The following is a 20064-nucleotide window of genomic DNA, read 5'->3' as shown; positions in this document are numbered from 1 at the left end:
TTACAAACTGTGTCATATACTTTTTCAGTGGGAGCTGAGTATATTGGAATTGTGGCTTTTAACAAACAAACAAACAAACAAAATCCTTAGAATCCAAGATCTCAACATTTTGTTTTATAGGAATTTCTGTTTAAAGATACCATATTGGGGCCCGAGAGATAGTGCAGTGGGTTGGTGGCTACTCTACATGCTGGGGTTTAATACATGGCAAACCATATGTTGCCTAGAGCTTCATCAAGGCAGTGACCTTAAAACTAATAAATTTTAAAGAAAATAATGAAGACACCATAATATGTATGAACTTACTTGTTGTCTTACCTAATATTGATTTAATAGAAATTAAATTATTTAAATGCAGGGATTCTAGATATTACTTACATTATTAGAATTATTTTATAATCTACTTGATAAATAAGACAATTTTATTAGTGTTTAGAAAATCCTGCACTTCTATATAACATTTTTTCCTATATAAAATTTTTTTCACAACCTCTTGATAGGTAGAAACCCTCTAGTCTTCAATTTTAACATTTTCATGCTAATTCTCCTTTGGAAATGTATGAAGAAAGCAACAGTAGCTGTAATGATCTTAGCATTTTTCTGAGTCTGGATAATGAAAATAGAAATTTGTCTTTCAGTTATGCTTTTTATTTGGTAATCATGTCATTATATCAAAAATCTACAAGTTTATTATTGTATCTTTCTCCTCACTTGATGCTATATTATAGTATTTTAAAGTCTAAATTTTTTTTAGAATCTCATACTCATAAAGAACCCAGATTTAACTAAATGAGTTTAAATACTTATTGTTGATAAATAGTGATCTACTTATTTTTAAGTATTGCATCTTTCTATATCAGAAGAAAGAGCTGCAGGTGACTTGAAAAAACAATGCTTCACCTCTTTTCTCAACCCGAATGGAGCTGGTTCCCCTCCTTGGGGAAAGGCAATGTTTACAGCATGACCGGTAAATTCAGCTAGAGCTCCTACATGGTCAATCTCAGCACACAAGCTCCACAGAAGCCATCAAGCTGTGTGCAAAGTATACTTTTCTGCATAAGTAGAAGTGGTTGACAGTACTAAAGTTCTAAGGCAGACTTGGAATCAGGCTGGAGTAAGGAATTGCTTTTTGCTAAAAAAAAAAAAAAAAAAAAAAAAAAAAAGTCAGTTTAAACTGCAAATGGATTCCAGGTTCATCCTTCAGAAAGAATTTTAGAAGGAGATAAAATAGTGAAAAAAATATTTTTACTGAAAGAAACTTAGAGATGTGTATGAGAGATAAAAAGAGGTAGAGAGATGAGTATATATAGATGTGGGGGAGGGAGGTAGAGAGAGTGGGTAAAGCATATAATATGGTTTTAGCACTTTTTGGAGAAGCCTCATATATTTATTACTTTCCCCTTTTTTCTTATTAAATGCATGCATTTTTGATTTATCATATTGTTGATTAATCTAAATTAAATTCAGAGGCAATAAAATTATAGCTCATGCCCAAATAAAATTATTTAATGCACATCTTTTTCCATAAGGCATTTCATTGCCTTCTGATGCTTAAAAAAGACAAAGTAAACAATACTTATGCATTGCACTTGGATTTTAATAGAAAAATCACCAGGAAAAAACCCACAAAATATGACAGTAAACTGTGAAAAGAAAACAGAAGCAGGAAGAAATGACATGGTCTCATTAGACACATCAAAATGTGCACATCAGTTCATTCACACGTTCACTTCTCTGTGCATGTCTGTAGCTTATTGGGAAAGCTATATAGGTATTAATTTGATAGTGGAAAAATTTGTTGGCATGAAGATGAATTCACAAATACAGTATCTGTGAATAATTGCTGTAGACTATATGGGCATATAATACATATGGATAGGTATGTATACACATGCATAAAAGTATTGTTTGCATTGTTTATGTATAATTTTACATTGTACAATATGATGTAAGTTTTATTTAAAACTTTGTTTCATTAATAATATTTACTAAATACTTACATATATAAGGCTACAAAAAACCCCCAAAAGTTCTCTTTGTCCCCTTGTAACTTATTATATATAACATATATCCCACTAAAATTGTACGCCTTATTTCAAACAATAACTTTTTTTTGTCTTTTTGTTTTGTTTTGTTTTGTTTTGGGGTCACACCGGATGCATTCAGTGGTTCCTCCTGGCTCTATCTCAGAAATTACTCATGTCAAGAAATCGCTCTGCATGCAAGGCAAACGCCCTAAATCCATGCTATCTCTCTGGCCCCACAAACAGTAACTTTTAAACCTATAGTTTACTATATCAAAATTCTACTCTCAATTTCATCAACTGCCTATAAATACGTAGATTCTAGATGAATACACAATCTTGATCTTAACTCAGTAGCATATACTTGATCTTCTTTTACTTAAAACTTTTTTTGTAAGCAGTTATCTTCAAATTTAAAAATGAGTATTCATTAGAGTACATAAATTATTTTAGACTCAACTAAAGCAACTAGCCTTAATACTTTTCCCTGAAAATATTAATTCTATTTATATATTTTCATTTTATAGGCCTCTTTCTATAATGTTTCCCCTCAAAAAAAATAAGTGTACTTTTTTATGAAACTCATTTTATGTTGTCATAAAAACACCAGGATTTCATATAGATGTTAATTTTGGTACTGAGATTAATAGAAATGTATAATGACTAAGTGAAATAGTTTTTTAAGTGTCAATATTTATTTATTTTCTTTTTATGGTATAGGAAGCCACATCTAGTGATGTCTAGTTGCTATTTCTGACTCTGATGGTGCTTAATTCTTCCAAACAATTAATATACTCATGTGTTTGGAAATACTTTATGAGAACCAGAAGCCATTTACACACAGATGAAGTATATAATGAGAACTAAAATTACTTACTCTATTCCTAATTCCTAATTCCTACCCATATTCAGCACTAATACAACTTGTCTAAAGTTATAATAATTAAAATTATACTACATTTTTTTTCAGAAGAGACTGTGTAGAGGCAAACAACTTCCCTGTGAATTACTGGAAATTCCAGGAAAACTTGAAAATACAATATGATGTATTTATGGAGACCAGAGTATGTGACCTCAAAATTTTCCATTTTGACTCATGTATATTCTACAGCTAAACACAACTATGACCCTCTCCCCAACTAATAGGAGCTTGTGGCTGTTCTCTAACCAGTAAGAGGATTTTGATACAAATCCTCTTTTGAGGAGACAAGGATAAAAACTAATTGCTAAAAATTTTGTTAAGATTCTACACTGTCTCATTATTTATCCTCCTGTGTCCCAGAAAACATTCACTTACCCAAACATGTGACTGTTTTTATCTTTCTGCAAATTCTCATCTTATGCTTTCAAGTATAAATTTCATCTCCCTTTCCTTAGTTTACAATGACTTACTGTTATTAGGCCTGTCTTCAAAACCTTCATGACTATGCAGATATCCTGATCCAACTGATATTTACTATTGTTAATTTATTTGAAGTTAATTTGATTATTTTACAACTAAATGAAACCAAGAAAGTAAAGATCAAAGATCCTCTACTATAGTATCAGTAGTTTAACAATTCTATACAACCTCTGACTTCTGTTTCTAATAACTGTTTTTCATCATACTTAATCAATTATAAGGAAATCCCCTTTTTTCACTTACCGTATTTGCCGGCGTATAAGACAAATGGGCATATAAGACGACCCCCTAATTTTGCAGTTAAAACATAGGTTTAGGCCTATATTCGCTCTATCAGACAGAACGTTCCTGTGCTGCTTGTGTTCCTGTGCTCATGTACCACAGTGAGCCAATCACAACAAGCAAAGGTTCAAAGGTTATACTGTAATAGACGTTCTCTCTGACTCTGGCCAATCTGAGCAGGCTTTTTACAGTGTAGATTCGGGTCCAGAACATTGTCTAGTTTGCATGCATCAAAAGCCTGCTTGGATTGGCTGAGTTAGAGGGGTTGTCCAAGCAGCCTTGCAGTGATTGGTGCAGGATCGAGTTGGAAAATTTGTTTTGTGGCAATATTCAGACAATTTTTGCTTAGTGGCATATTGAAACATTTTTCGGGATATACTTGGCATATAAGACGCCCCCCCCCCCGATTTTCGGTTGACGTTTTTTTCAAAAGTCGTCTTATATGCCTGAAAATAGGGTAACCTGCCTGAAGTTTTTATATTAAACCAGTCTTTAAATTCTCAAGAAATCTATATTATTTCCCTGTTGCTGTGAAACACTACTGAAATTCTGTGTGATATTCACTTATAGTCCTAAGCAATAAACTTCTTCACCTTATCACCAGGTTTTATTGGAGCTGTTTGGAGATCTGACATTTGACAGTTAAAATCATCCTTGATTATTGAGCACTATATATTTTTCACATGAAACTTGCAAGTTTTTAAATCAGTAAGATTTAAAATAACATTTAACGTTATGCTCAACTTTTTGTGCTCAAAAGCAATTTGTTCACACACAAAAATAAATACATATTATAAAAACAATAGAATCTATCTAAGCTATATCTAATATTAGCTTTCTACTTGGGACTTATATTTGCCTTTCTATATAGTTTATTTCTTAAATTATTATGGCAGAAAACACAGAGGACTCATTTCCCAATGACTATAGCCTATTACAAGCTACATATTAAGATATACATGGACACTTTTAATAGACAATAATTTTAGTAAGTAACTTTCACATTTTCAAGTATATCAACAAATAATATTTATTACATTGAATAACAGAAATAGAATAAGAATGATACCTTAAAAGAAAAAATATAAATTTCCCACTGTTAAAAAAACACTTTCTCAGGCATTTTGAGATCAAAAAGAATACTTTATCAAAGTTTATATCCAATCCCAACCTCTGGACATACATATTCAGCCTTACATCTGTCATACATCTTGAAAATGATAGATATGTATACTTGTGAACTTCATCGAGGAATGTTTCATAATCCCTGATAGATGAAGTTTGGAGTTCAATAAAATTTTTTATCTCTCATGTCCACCATTATTAGACTTTTAGCCTTTCCATCTCTCTCAATCTCCACTAGGAAGCTTTTGACTATCCTGAATTAAATAATGCCTCATTATTGATACTGGACATGTTTGGTATCTCCAATCCCTACTACCAGACTTGCATATTCAAACTTATGTCTGCCATACATATTTTAATAAGACTGTATCTCAAAATAGAATATATCCTCATAATAAACTAGATTTTTTTTGCCCAAACCCATCCTAATTTTCTTCATTAATTATTTTCCACATCTGTAAGAATTTTTCTTAAAAAAAACTTGGTGTTATCAGAAATTAAAGTCTTTATCTAAAACTCCACATTCAGTCTGTCATGAATTTCATTGTTTAGTTTTTTTTGTTGTTATTGTTGTTGTTGTTTTTTTTGGGGGGGGGTCACACCTGGCAGCACTCAGAGGCTATTCCTGGCTCTACTCTCAGAAATCAACCCAGGCACACAACGGGACCATATGGGATGCTGGGATTCGAACCACTGTCCTCTGCATGCAAGGCAATTTTTATGAGTTTCTATTTTGAAAATATATCTTTAATCTTACTATGTCTTTTCACCTTCATTTCTAGAAATCTAGGAAAACATAATAAGTTGCTTCTCTTCCAGTGCTCAGCAACATGATCATAGTGAATAAATTCAAATGAGTCTCATTGGCTTCTACATTTGCCCTTAAGTGGGTTTTCTGAGAGCAGGCACAAGTCTTGAAATGAAAGTTAAATTCCACTTCTGTTTTCACCTAGATGATTCCTTCTCCATGATAATCACCAGGTCCTGGATGCAGTCCCTCATTTTTTTTGTATATAGGTCACCTCTCTTCTGCTAACATACAGTTCCACTCATAATCCCTACTTTGTTTCTTTACCTATTTTTACCTATATGTTTCTATTATGTTATATATTGTTTTTTACCTATATGTTTTTTACCTATATGTTTTTACCTATATGTTACCTATTTTTACCTATATGTTTCTTACCTATTTCTATTTAGATACTTACCCAATCAAACTAGAATGCAATTTCCATAGTTATCCATATAATGTCCATCTTCTCAGCTGCTTTATGTGTTAACACCATATAACATACTGCCATGACACTTTTCCTTTGGTTCTATATGACTCATATCCTTATTATACCTTTCTTATTATTTTCCTTTATTTTATATTGAAATGGAAGTTCCTAGAGACCAAGACAATTAGTTTGATTTGTTTGTTATTGATGCATTTAGAACTTGAAATAGTGTTCAGCTATAGTAGGATCAAAATAAACACTTTGTTCATGCATAAAATATTATTTTGATGGTGAGAATTTATATAGAGAAATTGATTTTACTCATTCTAGAACAATTAGAATATTCTGAGAATAGACTCTTCAGTGAGGTTTTGCCATTTATTAAAACAGAAATATGGAGTTGATTTTGTAATCATGGGAAGATTCCTGTCATTTGGATAAAAATGAAATGATTATTTATGTCTGTGTAGATTCAGAATGAAACAAACAGTTCTAGTAAGAGAGCAATTTGGTAGGAAATTTGTAGACATTTATTGATCACTGTTTTAAGATGGAATTGGCTTTGGTATTTGAATAGTTTTAGATTTTATTAAAAATACTTCCAATTAAGTACTATAATATTTATCAGGAAGATTACTGTTCTTCTATAAGGCACTAATATTAATTAAGCATAATTATAATTTTATAGTATAGATTTACTTTTTAAAAATGTTCATATCACAGAAACAATTTTGCAAAATTCAAATGATATTGTAAGAGGGCTGGAGAAATAGTACAGAAGCTAAAACCCTTGTCTTTTTTTTTTTTTTTTTTTTGGTTTTTCGGTCACACTCGGCAGTGCTCAGGGGCTACTCCTGGCTGTCTGCTCAGAAATAGCTCCTGGCAGGCACGGGACATCATATGGGACACCGGGATTCGAACCAACCACCTTTGGTCCTGGATCGGCTGCTTGCAAGGCAAATACCGCTGTGCTATCTCTCCAGGCCCTAAAACCCTTGTCTTACATGCAGCCAACCTTGGTTTGATCCTAGCACTCTATATGATTTTCTGAGCAGCAGCAAGAGTGACTCCTGAGCAGAGAGTCAGAAATAAACCTTGAATACTGCTAGGTGACTAAAAATACAAGATAATAATTATTATATTGACAATGATTACCATTATATGTGAAGGTTGGCAAGCAGGAAAAATAGAACTCAGGACATAGTACATAACCTCTAAGTGTACAAAATGTTTAAATACTGGTTAAATAAAATCATATTAAATTATAGTCATATATATTATATTACTTCTGTCTTTCAAAATGCTATCCTTGGAGAAATAGACCATAACTTGTTGTGATTTATAGTTTAATTGAATATTGTAACATTACTCTTTTAAATACTAAATAGCATTGTTTTTAATATGTTATAATTGCTTTGACCAAAATTTATCATCATTTTGAGAATGCTTTATTCATTTTTTTCTATTTCAATTTCATTCAGAGTATGTATCTGAACTTTGGCTATAGGTAGCTTTGAAACTTATGCTGTTCAGCAACATTCTACATATATAATAAAGAAGTAGTTATATCACACCAGCAGCTTATGAAGAGTTGCTCCTTCAATTTGTTTTGAATGTTTTATTTAAACACCTTGGTTACAAGGTTCATACTCCAATGTTTTTTACAGATAAAGTTGTTCATAATTAAGTTAGTCATACAATATGAAACAACACATAGTGTGCATTTTTCATCACCAATGTCAACAGTTTCCCTTTCACCCACCCTGATGCCCTCTTCCCTCCCACCCATCCATCCTCCCCCCATCGGCTTCAATTTACTTCTCTCTTTCTTCCTTTCTCTCTCTCTCTCTCTCTCTCTCTCTCTCTCTCTCTCTCTCTCTCTCTCTCTCTCTCTCCCTTTCTCTCTCTTCTTTTTGACACTGTGGTTTGCACTACTGTTAATGAAGGGGTGCTTTGCCTTCACTTTATCCCCTTTCAGTACCCATTTCTTGACCAGAGTTATCAGTTCAAATTATTACTTTCATATTAGACCCTTTTCTGCTCTAACAACACTTTGCTCTTTGTGGCAAGTTTCCTACTATGGACTTGTCTTCTAAATTGTCATCTCTATTGTTTCTGGATATCCTTCCCACACTGTCTTTTATTTTCCTCATAACCTACAGATGAATGAGATTATTCTATGTTTATTCCTCCCTCTCTGGCTAATTTCACTGATCATAATAATTTCCATGTGCATCATATATAAACGAATTTCATTATTTCATTTTTCCTAGTAGCTGCATAGTATTCCATTTTATAAATGTACCACAGTTTCTTTAGCCACTCATTTTTGTTGGGCACCTGGGCTGCTTCCAGATTCTGGTTATTTTAATTAGTGTTTTTATGAATGTAGGAGTGCAGAAGGCATTTTTGTATTGTGTTTTATTGTTCCTAGGGCAGATCATTAACAGTGATATTATTGGATCATAAAAAAGGTCAATTTACAGTTTTGAGGATATTCCAACTTAAGTATATCTGTGACATATTTCAAATAAGTGGATAAAACAATCCTGAAATTTATTTGGAACTATAAGCACCCATGAATATCTAAAGCAATCCATAGGAAAAAGGTGGGAGGCATCACTTTCTCTAACTTTAAATTATACTATAAAGCAAAAGTCATTAGTACAGTATGGTATTAAAACAAAGACAGACCTACAGAGATTATTGGAATAGATTTGAGTTTTCTGAGACTGACCCCTATGTGTACAACCAATTAATATATGATAAAGGGGCAAGAAGTACAAAGTGGACTAAGGAAAGCCTCTATAACAAGTTGTTTTTGAAAACTGGTCAACTACATGCAAAAAAGTGAACTAAGACCTAGATATCAGACTTGTAACCATAAGTACTTAAGTACATAGAGAAAGCAGGCAAAATACTTCATGAAGTTGAAACTAAAGGCATTTTCAAGGAAAAAACACCACATTAAAGCAAGTGAAGGCAGAGATAAACAAATGGGACTACATTAAACTGAGATGCTTCGGAACTTTAATAAAAAACAGTGACTAGGATACAAAGGCTAGCCATGGAATTGGAGAAACTATTCACCCATTACCCATCTGATAAAGAACTAAACAAATATATATATATATATATATATATATATATATATATATATATATATATATATATATATATATATTGGGCAGAGTACATGCCCAATAAAAAATGAAGAGAATAAATGAACATATATTTCTACAAAGAAGAAATGCAGATGGCTAAAAGGCATATAAAAAAATGCTCCACATTACTAATCATTAGGGAGATGTAAATCAAGCAGCAGTAAAGTATCATCTTACACCACAGAGAATGGCACACATCACAAAGAACAAATACCAGTGCTGGATGGATGCTGGGAAAAGGGGACTCTCATTCACTGCTGGTGGGAATGCTGTCTTGTCCAGCCTTTCTGAAAACTATATGAATGTTTCTCAAATGCTTCTTCATTTTTGTGACTATATGTAACTAGAAGAATACTAACTGCATTGAGAAAATACCCATCAGTATTTCCAGCATTTTTTAAAATCTGGGCATTCATTAAAATCCATCAACTTCTTAAATAATTAATAACATAAATACATCATTATGTGGCAATTACAAAAAAAAAGGAAAAGAAAATATTTTGCTGATTGCTTGTTTTCTTTTTGTTCTTGATTTGGGACTATACCTGGCAATAGTCAAGGTTTATTCCTGGTTCGTTGCTCACAAATTAATCCTGGCAGGGCTCAATGTACCGTGTTGGGTTTCTAGAATTGAATCCAGGTTGACCCCATGCAAAGCACGTTTTTTGCCCAAAGTATTATCTCTCCAGATCCATAAACTTAATCTCTTAAAGTAAGAAAAACTATTTGTCAATCTATATTCTGATATTATAATTTGAATATTATGATATAATTAACTCTTTATAGAATGATACTATAATTATTTTATGACAAACACAATATGAATATACAAGTTATAAACAATTAATTTACCATGCATTATCTCTTTATGCAAAAAGCAAATATTTTCTTTGAAAAATGTTTAAATTGTCCACATGTCTGAGTGACAGACTTATATGCCTTCCCTAATCTTATAATAACACATTCAGTTTACATAATATTCAAAAATCATTTGTGTTCACAAGGGACTTAATTTTATTAATTTAAATGAAATTTCAGCCACATTACATATTCTCACAGTCACACTTTAAGATTAACATTACTGTCCAAATATCGCCTTTCATGTGTTTGTTTATAGTAATTAGTCTGATTTACTTAAATGTAGTGTAAGATAAAAAACACAAGCAAATAAATTCTAAAGGGAAGAGAATTAGAGAATCAAAATTAATGTTCCTGATTTAGAAGTTTCAATATGGTGTCAGACAAATTGAAAAATATGGAGAATTATATATTCCAAAAAGATAGTTCAGGAGTGCAGGAGTTTTATGCATTTATGCTGTCACTGTTTGTTTACCCACTATAAGCATCTTTATTTACAAGAAACAATCCCTGAATATGGAGCTACAAATAAAACCTGAACACTTTCAAGTATGGCTCCAAAACTAAAAAAAAAAAATACATATATAAGATGAATTTATCTATGTCATACTTCTTTGGTAGCCATATTTCTTTGCAAAATCATAAGATAATTTGCTTTCATTATAATTACAACTAGATCAAAATCACAGTTATTTTAATTCCTGTATAAAAAGGAATACACTTGTGTCCCAATATGATAATTAATCAAATGGGCCATTTTTGAGCTGAGTGAAAGATCACCCACCTTGCATATGTAAAGCCATGGGTTTGATCCCCAGCACTAAAAAAAAAAAAAAAAAAAAAAAAGTTGAATTATAAAGGTAGATCTAAATTAGAAACATGAAATTTTTCTTTTATAATTTAGCTTAATATAATGAATTCTAATTTATATACATTAAAATTTATCATTTGAGGGCTAGAGTGATATCATAGCAGTAGGGCATGTGGCTGATCCAGTTTGTACCAGGGATCGGTTGACTTCTGGTGTCCCATATAGTCACCCAAGCCAGGAGCTATATCTTTGTGCAGCGGCCTGCTAATCTCATACTAATCTTCTTTGTATTATTCCAATATTAGTTTTTGTGCTGCCAAAGCAAGCCAAGGGCCAGGAGCTATTTTTGAGCACATAGCCAGGAGTAACTACTGAGCGTCACCGGGTGTGGCCCCCCCAAAAACTAAACAAAGACTCTGAGGACTTCAAGGGAAACTTCTGCACCTGTCTTCCTGTGTTTCTGAATCCCTGAAGGTTTCCTCAGAGGCCTAGGGAGCACACCCCCAAATAACTGCATTTTGAAGCTGCCAAGTAAGTACATTCTGGCTGCAGGAGTCTCCGTCCAATAAGCTGAGCTCTCTGGATGTGGAGGCTCTGCCCTGCTGTGCCTTTGTTCACTTTGAGGACTTCAAGGGAAACTCCTTCTGCACCTGTCTGTCTGTGGTTCTGAATCCCTGAAGGTTTCCTCAGAGGCTTAGGGAGCGCACCCCCAAAAAACTGCATTTTGAAGCTGCCCAGTGAGTAAACTCTGGCTGCTGGGGTTGCCTTCCAATAAGCTGAAATCTCTGGCCTGTGGAGGCTCTGACCTGCTGTGCCTTTGTTCACTCTGAGGACTGTCAACTAGAGGCAGCAGAAGAGCGTGATAGCTTTGATTAGCTTCACGGCCGTGCACCCTTTCTAACCAATGAACCCCACCACAACACGCAGGAAAAACCACATTACAAGCGTGACAATGGGGAAACCTCGCAGGCAAACAACATCCACAGAGAATGAAGATGAAAGCTCAGATGACCTAATAAATTCCAAAAACTGATTAACCTCTCAGATAAGGAACTTAAAATAGCATTATGGAAGATGTTTGAAGAACTCAAAGAAAGCATAGATTGATCTGAAAAGAACACAAAGACAGAAATCAGAAAACTCCAAACTGAAATAACAGATCTGAAAAACACAGTAACTCAACTGAAAACCTCAATGGATAGCCTCGCCAACAGGGTTATCAGCAGCTGAGGAGAGAATCAGAGTACTGGAAGATGTGATGCAGAAAAACTCAACACAACAGAAAAAATTGGAAAAGAACCTTAAGACAAAAGAACAGGCAATGGAAAAAGTACTCAAGGAATGAGAACAGATGAAAATAGAAGTCTTTGATAAAGTCAAAAGAAACAACATAAGAATCATTGGAGTCCCAGAAACCCACAAAGGAGATCTCCAGGAAGAGTCAACTGTCAAAGACATCATCAAACAGATACTCCCAGAGTTAAAGACTACATGCAATCAAATCCTGCATGCCCGAAGAGTACCAGCTAAAAGAGACCAGAAGAAAAACACCCCAAGACACATCCTTATTACAATGACAAATCCCACAGATAGAGATAGAATACTGAAAGCAGCAAGATCAAAAAGGGAAATTACATTCAAAGGAGCATTCCTCAGACTTATAGCAGACATGTCACAAGAAACGCTCAAGGCCAGAAGATAGAGGTGGGATATTGTGACAAGACTGAATGAAGTTAATGCCTCACCTAGAATACTGCACCCAGCCTGACTCACGTTCAGGTTTGAAGGAAGAATACATAGATTCATGGGTAAACAACAGCTCAGAAACTTCACAGATGGTAAACCAGCCTTAAAGAAAAACTGACAGGTCTACTCTAAGACAAGAGAGACCAACAAACACAGCAAACTAATCTACAAAGATGACATTAAATCCTATGACAATCATCTCCCTCAATGTCAATGGACTAAATTCACCAATTAAAAGACACAGAGTGTCAAAATGGGTCAAAAAGATGAATCCAACCTTCTGCTGCCTAAAAGAAACACAAAGAATAATCAGAACAAACATAGAATCAAAATCAAAGTCTGGAGGAAAATCATACAAGAAAACAACACCCTGAAAAAAGCTGTGGTGGCCATATTAATATATGATGACACCAACGTTATACTCAGAAAAGTGGCAAGGGACAAAGATGGACACTATGTACTAATAAGGAATATATGCAACAGGAAGAAATCAGACTATTAAATATATACTCACCCAAAAAGAGACCAGAAAATTATCTAATATAATTACTGACAAATCTGAAAGAAAAAATCAATAACAACACAATAATTGTGGGAGATCTCAACATGGCCCTATCAACACATGATAGGTCAACCAGACTGAAACCCAATAAAAATATACTAGCCCTGAAAAGAGTAATGGAAGAAAGAGGACTAGTAGATATATACAGGACACTCCATCCCAAAAAACCTAGATACACATTTTTCTTCAATGTACATGGGTCATTCTCCAGAATATACTACATGCTGACAGATGAAACATACCTCCATAAAATCAAAAGAATAGAAATCTTGCAGGCTACCTTTGTTGACCACAAGACTCTGAAATTAGATGTGAACTACAAAGCACACAGAAGAAAAACTTTAACAATTGAAAATTAAACACCCTGCTACTGAACAACAAGTGGGTCTGAGATGAAATCAAAAAGGAAATCAAAACTTTCCTGGGAACAAATGATAATGAAGACACAAACTACCAGAATCTATGGGGCACAGCGAAAGTGGTCCTGAGAGGAAAATTTATCGCTCTACAAGCACACATCAGGAAGGAAGAAAGGGCATACCTGAATAACTTAATGACACAGCTCAAAAAATTAGAAAATGACCAACAAAAGGAACCAAAAATAGGGATACAGAAGAAAATAACAAAGCTGAAAGTAGAACTCAATGAAGTGGGAAACCCAAAAACAATCCGAAAGATCAACGAAAGCAGAAGTTGGTTCTTTAAAAAAATAAACAAGATTGATAGACAATTGGCAAAACTCACAAAGAAAAAGAGAGAGAGAAATCTGATAACCCATATTAGAAATAAAAAGGGGAGATCACGACAGATATTGCAGAGATCCAAAGGGTAATCAGAGACTACTTTGAGAAACTTTATGCTACTAAACATGAGAACCTAGAAGAAATGGAAAAAATTTTGGACACTTATAACCTTCCACATTTAAGTAAGGAGGATGTAGCATATCTAAACACCCCCATCAATTCTGAAGTAATTGAAACTATAATTAAACATCTGCCCCAAAAGAAAAGTCCGGGCCCAGATGGATTTCCTAATGAATTTTTTCAAATCTTTCAAGAGGAGCTACTACCAATTTTTGCCAGGTTCTTCCATAAAATTGTAAAAACGAGAACACTCCCAAACAGCTTTTATGAAACAACATCACCTTGATACCAAAACCAGACAGAGATGCTGCCAAAAAAGAAAACACAGACCAATATCCCTAATAAATGCTGATGCAAAGATCTTCAAAAAAATCTTGGCAAATAGGATCCAATGCGTCATCAAGAAGATCATACACTATGACCAAGTAGGTTTCATCCCAGAAATACAAGGATGGTTTAACATCTGTAAATCTATCAACATCATACACAACATCAACAACAAGAAAAATAAAAATTACATGATCATATCAATAGACGCAGAGAAAGCATTTGATAAGGTCCAACACCCATTCTTGATCAAAACTCTCAGCAAGATGGGAATGGAAGGAAACTTTCTCAATCTAGTTGAAGCCATCTACCACAAGCCAATAGCAAATATTATCCTCAATGGAGAAAAACTAAAAGCCTTTCCTCTAAATTCTGGTACAAGACAAGGCTGTCCGCTCTCACCTCTCCTCTTAAACATAGTACTGAAAGTTCTTGCTATAGCGGTCAGGCAAGAAAAATATATCAAGGAAATCCAGATAGGAAAGGAAGAAGTCAAGCTCTCACTGTTTGCAGATGACATGATACTCTACTTAGAAAACCCTAAAGACTCTACCAAAAAGCTTCTAGAAACAATAGATGCATATAGCAAGGTAGCAGGCTACAAAATTAACACACAGAAATCAATGGCCTATTTATACACCAATAATGATAGGAAAGAGATGGACGTTAAGAAGGCAATCACACTCACATTAGTGCCACACAAACTCAAATATCTTGGAGTCAACCTGTCCAAAGACGTGAAGGACCAATACAAAGAAAACTATAAAGCCCTGCTCCAAGAAATAAGAGAGGCACTCGGAAATGGAAATACATAACGTGCTCATGGATTGGCAGGATTAACATCATTAAAATGGCAATACTCCCCAAAGCATTATACAGATTTTATGCTATCCCCTTAAAAATACCCATGACATTCTTCAACGAGGTAGATTAAACACTTATGAGGTTCATCTGAAACAATAAACACCCTCGAATAGCTAGGAAAAGGAAAATGCAAGGCATTACTTTTCCCAACTTTAAACTGTACTACAAAGCAATAGTTATCAAAACAGCATGGTATTGGATTAAAGACAGACCCTCAGATCAGTGGAATAGGCTTGATTTCTCAGACATTGTCCCCCAGACATACAATTACCTAATTTTTGACAAAGGTGCAAGAAATCCTAAGAGGTGCAGGGAAAACCTCTTCAACAAGTGGTGCTGGCAGAACTGGTTAGCCACTTGCAAAAAAGTGAACATAGACCCCAAGTTAACATCATGTATGAAGGTAAAATACAAATGGATTAAAGACCTTGATATCAGACCGGATGCCATATGGTATATAGAACAACACGTCAGTAGAACACTCCATGACATTAAGACTAAAGGCATCTTCAAGGAGGAAACTGCACTTTCCAAGCAAGTGGAAGAAGAGATCAACAGATGGGAATATATTAAGCTGAGAAGCTTCTGCACCTCAAAAGAAATAGTGCCCAGGATACAAGAGTCACCCACTGAGTGGGAGAACTATTCACCTAACACCCATCAGATAAGGGGCTAATATACAAAATATACAGGGTACTGACAGAACTTTACAAGAAAAAAAAATCTAATCCCATCAAAAAATGGGTAGAAGAAATAAACAGCACTTTGATAAAAAAAAAAGAAATACAAATAGCCAAAGGCACATAAAAATGCTCCTCGTCATTAATCATCAGGGAGATGCAATTCAAAACAATGATGAGATACCAACTCACACCACAGAGACTGGCGCACATCACAAAGAATGAGAACAATCAGTGCTGGCGAGGATGTGGAGAGAAAGGAACTCTTATCCACTGTTGGTGGGAATGCCATCTAGTCCAACCTCTATGGAAAGCGATATGGAGATTCCTCCAAAATCTGGAAATTGAGTTCCCATTCGACCCAGTTATTCCACTCCTAGGGATATACCCTAAGAACCCAAGAATACAACACAAAAAACCCTTCCTCACACCTATATTTATTGTGGCACTATTCACAATAGCCAGGCTCTAGAAACAACCAAGATGCCTTTCAACAGACAAATGGCTAAAGAAATGTAGTACATATACTCAATGGAATATTATGCAGCCATTAGGAGAGATGAAGTCACGAAATTTGTCTATACATGGATGTACTTGGAATCTATCACACTGAGTGAAATAAGTCAGAGGGAGAGAGAGAGAGACAAAGAATAGTCTCACTCATCTATGGGTTTTAAAAAAAATAAAAAGTCATTTTTGCAACAATCCTCAGAGATAGTGAGAGGAGGGCTGGAACTTCCAGCTTACTTCATGAAGCTCACCACAAAGAGTGGTGAGTGCAGCTATAGAAATAACTACACAGAGAGCTACCATAATCATGTGAATGAATGAAGGAACTGGAAAGCCTGTCTGGAGTACAGGTGGGGGTGGGGTGGGATGGAGGGAGATTTGGGACATTGGTGGTGGGAATGTTGCACTGGTGAAGGGGGGTGTTCTTTACATGACTGAAACCTAATCACAATCATTTATGTAATCAAGATGTTTAAATAAAGAAAAAAATGAAGAAAAAGGAAAAAAATACTAAAAAATATAATTTGAAGTATGTAATTAGTTTTTGATAATATATGATGTGAAATATAAAAGTTGGTAGTCTAATATATATCAAAATAGAACATATTAGCTACTCATTCTCTCTTAGGAAATCTGTAACTTTTATAGTATTAGATTTGGAAAAATAATGACATACTTGTGCATCACACTATTACTGCAGTTTGTGAGAAAGATGCAAGACAAATGTGTTAATAAAGTTAGGAATAAAATTCTCTCTCATGTTCCTATATTCTCTTAAATTTTACCCCTATTTCCAAATATTTGAACCTCAGAATTTCTTGATACTTAATCTCACTTGTCCTCTTATACATCTATTATTCATGCAGTAACTTTATCCAGAACAGATCCTTGAAATTAATTTAGATGATCCATCCACCATTGTTTCTAGATCATACCATATTTTAAAAAAATAGCTCTCTTGTGACTATTTATAAAGTAATTTTTATTAATATTGCTACTTTGAACCTGAATAAGTGAAGACTTAGCTGAATGACCGTGTTAGTCCCAATCCGTCTGTTGGCCTATATGATTCTATTTTTCATACATCTTATCAAAGAAGTAATACATGTATTTGAGAGAGTCTTGGATAGGTCACTTAACTAAGGCCTGAAATCTCCAATGGATTTGCCCCCCCCCAAATACTTCAAAACTTTTACACTTGATGTTATAAATATATAATTTTATAATACATAATATTGAGTTTTATAAAGTATCCCATTTGCAAAATTAATTAAATTTTATGGCTGCCATAATCAGAATAAACAGAAAATTTTTAAAAAGTACATATGCTTCCATGGCTCGGAGAGATAGCACAGCGGCGTTTGCCTTGCAAGCAGCTGATCCAGGACCAAAGGTGGTTGGTTCGAATCCCGGTGTCCCATATGGTCCCCCGTACCTGCCAGGAGCTATTTCTGAGCAGACAGCCAGGAGTAACCCCTGAGCACCGCTGGGTGTGGCCCATAAACCAAAAAAAAAAAAAGTACATATGCTTCCTATTTGTCCTATAAAAGAACAAATAAAAAGTAATTGATAAAAAATATTACTTTTTAATGTAAACTGCCTTGATATAATTAAACAATAGAACATATAAAATAACTTGATACCGAATCCACTTATAATGAATAAATATTGGTTTAAGAAATGTGAAAGTCCATTTATATAAAACATACAGAATAACATTGGTGTCAGAATAAGGCAGCAATAACTAGACTTCAGTTTCATTCATCATTGTATTTTACAAGATAAGAAAACAACATCAATGGAATTATGAAAAAGTATCAAGACAGTGGAAGTGAAGATAGTGATCAAAAGCTAGGAATAAGCTATTCCACAATTAAATTATTATAAAAGCAATTATTTTTACTATGAAATAGAAAGGGATTGAAAAACACGAGAGAAAAAAGATCATATCTTAAAATTTGTGTTGGCAAAAAATATAACAAAGTGGTTAAAATGTAATGTTGAAGAACATTATAGTTTACTCTTGATGCAGATGAACATCCCCACTGGACAGATAACATGCTAAAATGTGTCTAAGATTGCCACAGTGTCACCATTTTCAAGTTACTAGTAAGTGGGTAAGGGACAGCAAAGATATAATGTTCCATCATTAAGGTTGATTCAGAATTGCAGGCACCAGCCAATATTTCCTCTGTGTGCCCTTTATCCTGTCTTATTTGCATTATTACACCTAAATATAGAAGACTTGGGGAATATGTTTATGTGACCAGCTAAAAATAGAGAAGATTATTGTTCAAAGGAAAAAGTAACCCCTGACCTCAAAAATCACCATGTGTACAGTGAATATTTGCACTTAATATAATGTGCTAAAGATATAGAGAAGGGGAAAAATTGAAAATCAAAACAATGCTACAAAACGTTTTAAAGATATAAAACACCTCATTGTCTATGTTATCATTACAAGACTGAGAAAAATGTCTTTAGCAAACTGGTTTAGTACAGTGCCTCTCACATAGTCTGAATTTCCAGGATATTCCAAAAGAATCATGAGTAATATCATGCGAATGCGATTCCACGCAAATGGGATTCCACACCATGAATCTAGAGGGTTAACTAGTAAGTTAGAGTTCACAAGAAGGAAAAACAATTGGAAGGGGGCATATTCAAAAAAAATAAGTTGACTAACACAACTTCAAAACGTAATTTGCAGATATTAAGTTACTTTGTTTAAATTAAGTAACACTGACCATTGTTTAATGCTGTGCTTCTCAATTATTTTCTGTCATGCCCCCCAGGAAGAAGAAAGCATTTTTCGTGCCCCCCCCGCACGACTGTAAATAGTATCATTATTGAAAAAAAAACTTTAACCTACAAAACAAAAATATAAAAAATAATTTGAGCTGATATTATAATCAGAGGTGATATCTGGATTAGTGGCTACAATGAGCACGTTTTGCAATGCGTAGCTTTCGAAGCTGAGTTTGAAGCAGGACACAGCAACTCTCAGCTCCAGAGACATACAGAGACATAAACACGGGGTTTAGTTTGTTATGATAGTGTTTGCCGAGGTCAAAAGCACCCCTCCCTTTATGGAGGCTCAATCCCCCACTGCGGGGCACGCCCCACTATTTGAGAAACACTGGTTTAATGCAACTTCATAGAATTTCAATGACATCCTTATGTTTCATGGATCACTAATTTTGCAGAATGTGGCTCTTTGATTGTTTTTCTATATAAAAATATGCCTCAAATTTCTTGTAAATTTGCCACAGACTTTGCTGCTTTTCTATGCTATTGTACAGACACCTATTTTAGTGAAGTTGGAAATGCTCTAATAACAAACTTTCTTGTTTCTTTCCAAGTGGTGAGTTTTTAAGTTCTAATTGGACCCAAAATTCATCATAATTAGATGTATTAAATCATGAGTTGGCTTCAAAATCATTTTTAGTTAATTCTTCTTGAATTATTGGCTAATGTTTCACATCAACTTCAAATGGATTAATCACCTAATCTAGTATTGCATGTTCATACAGATTTTTTAAATTTAAACATTATATTTTTAAAGTAGAAACAAATGAAAGCAATATATTTCCATTTCTGCATTCTTGAGCTTATTCTTATTTAAC

This window comes from Suncus etruscus, chromosome 3 (genome assembly GCF_024139225.1).
Source record: "Suncus etruscus isolate mSunEtr1 chromosome 3, mSunEtr1.pri.cur, whole genome shotgun sequence".
In the NCBI taxonomy this organism is placed as follows: domain Eukaryota; kingdom Metazoa; phylum Chordata; class Mammalia; order Eulipotyphla; family Soricidae; genus Suncus; species Suncus etruscus.
This window is presented reverse-complemented; position numbering follows the sequence as displayed.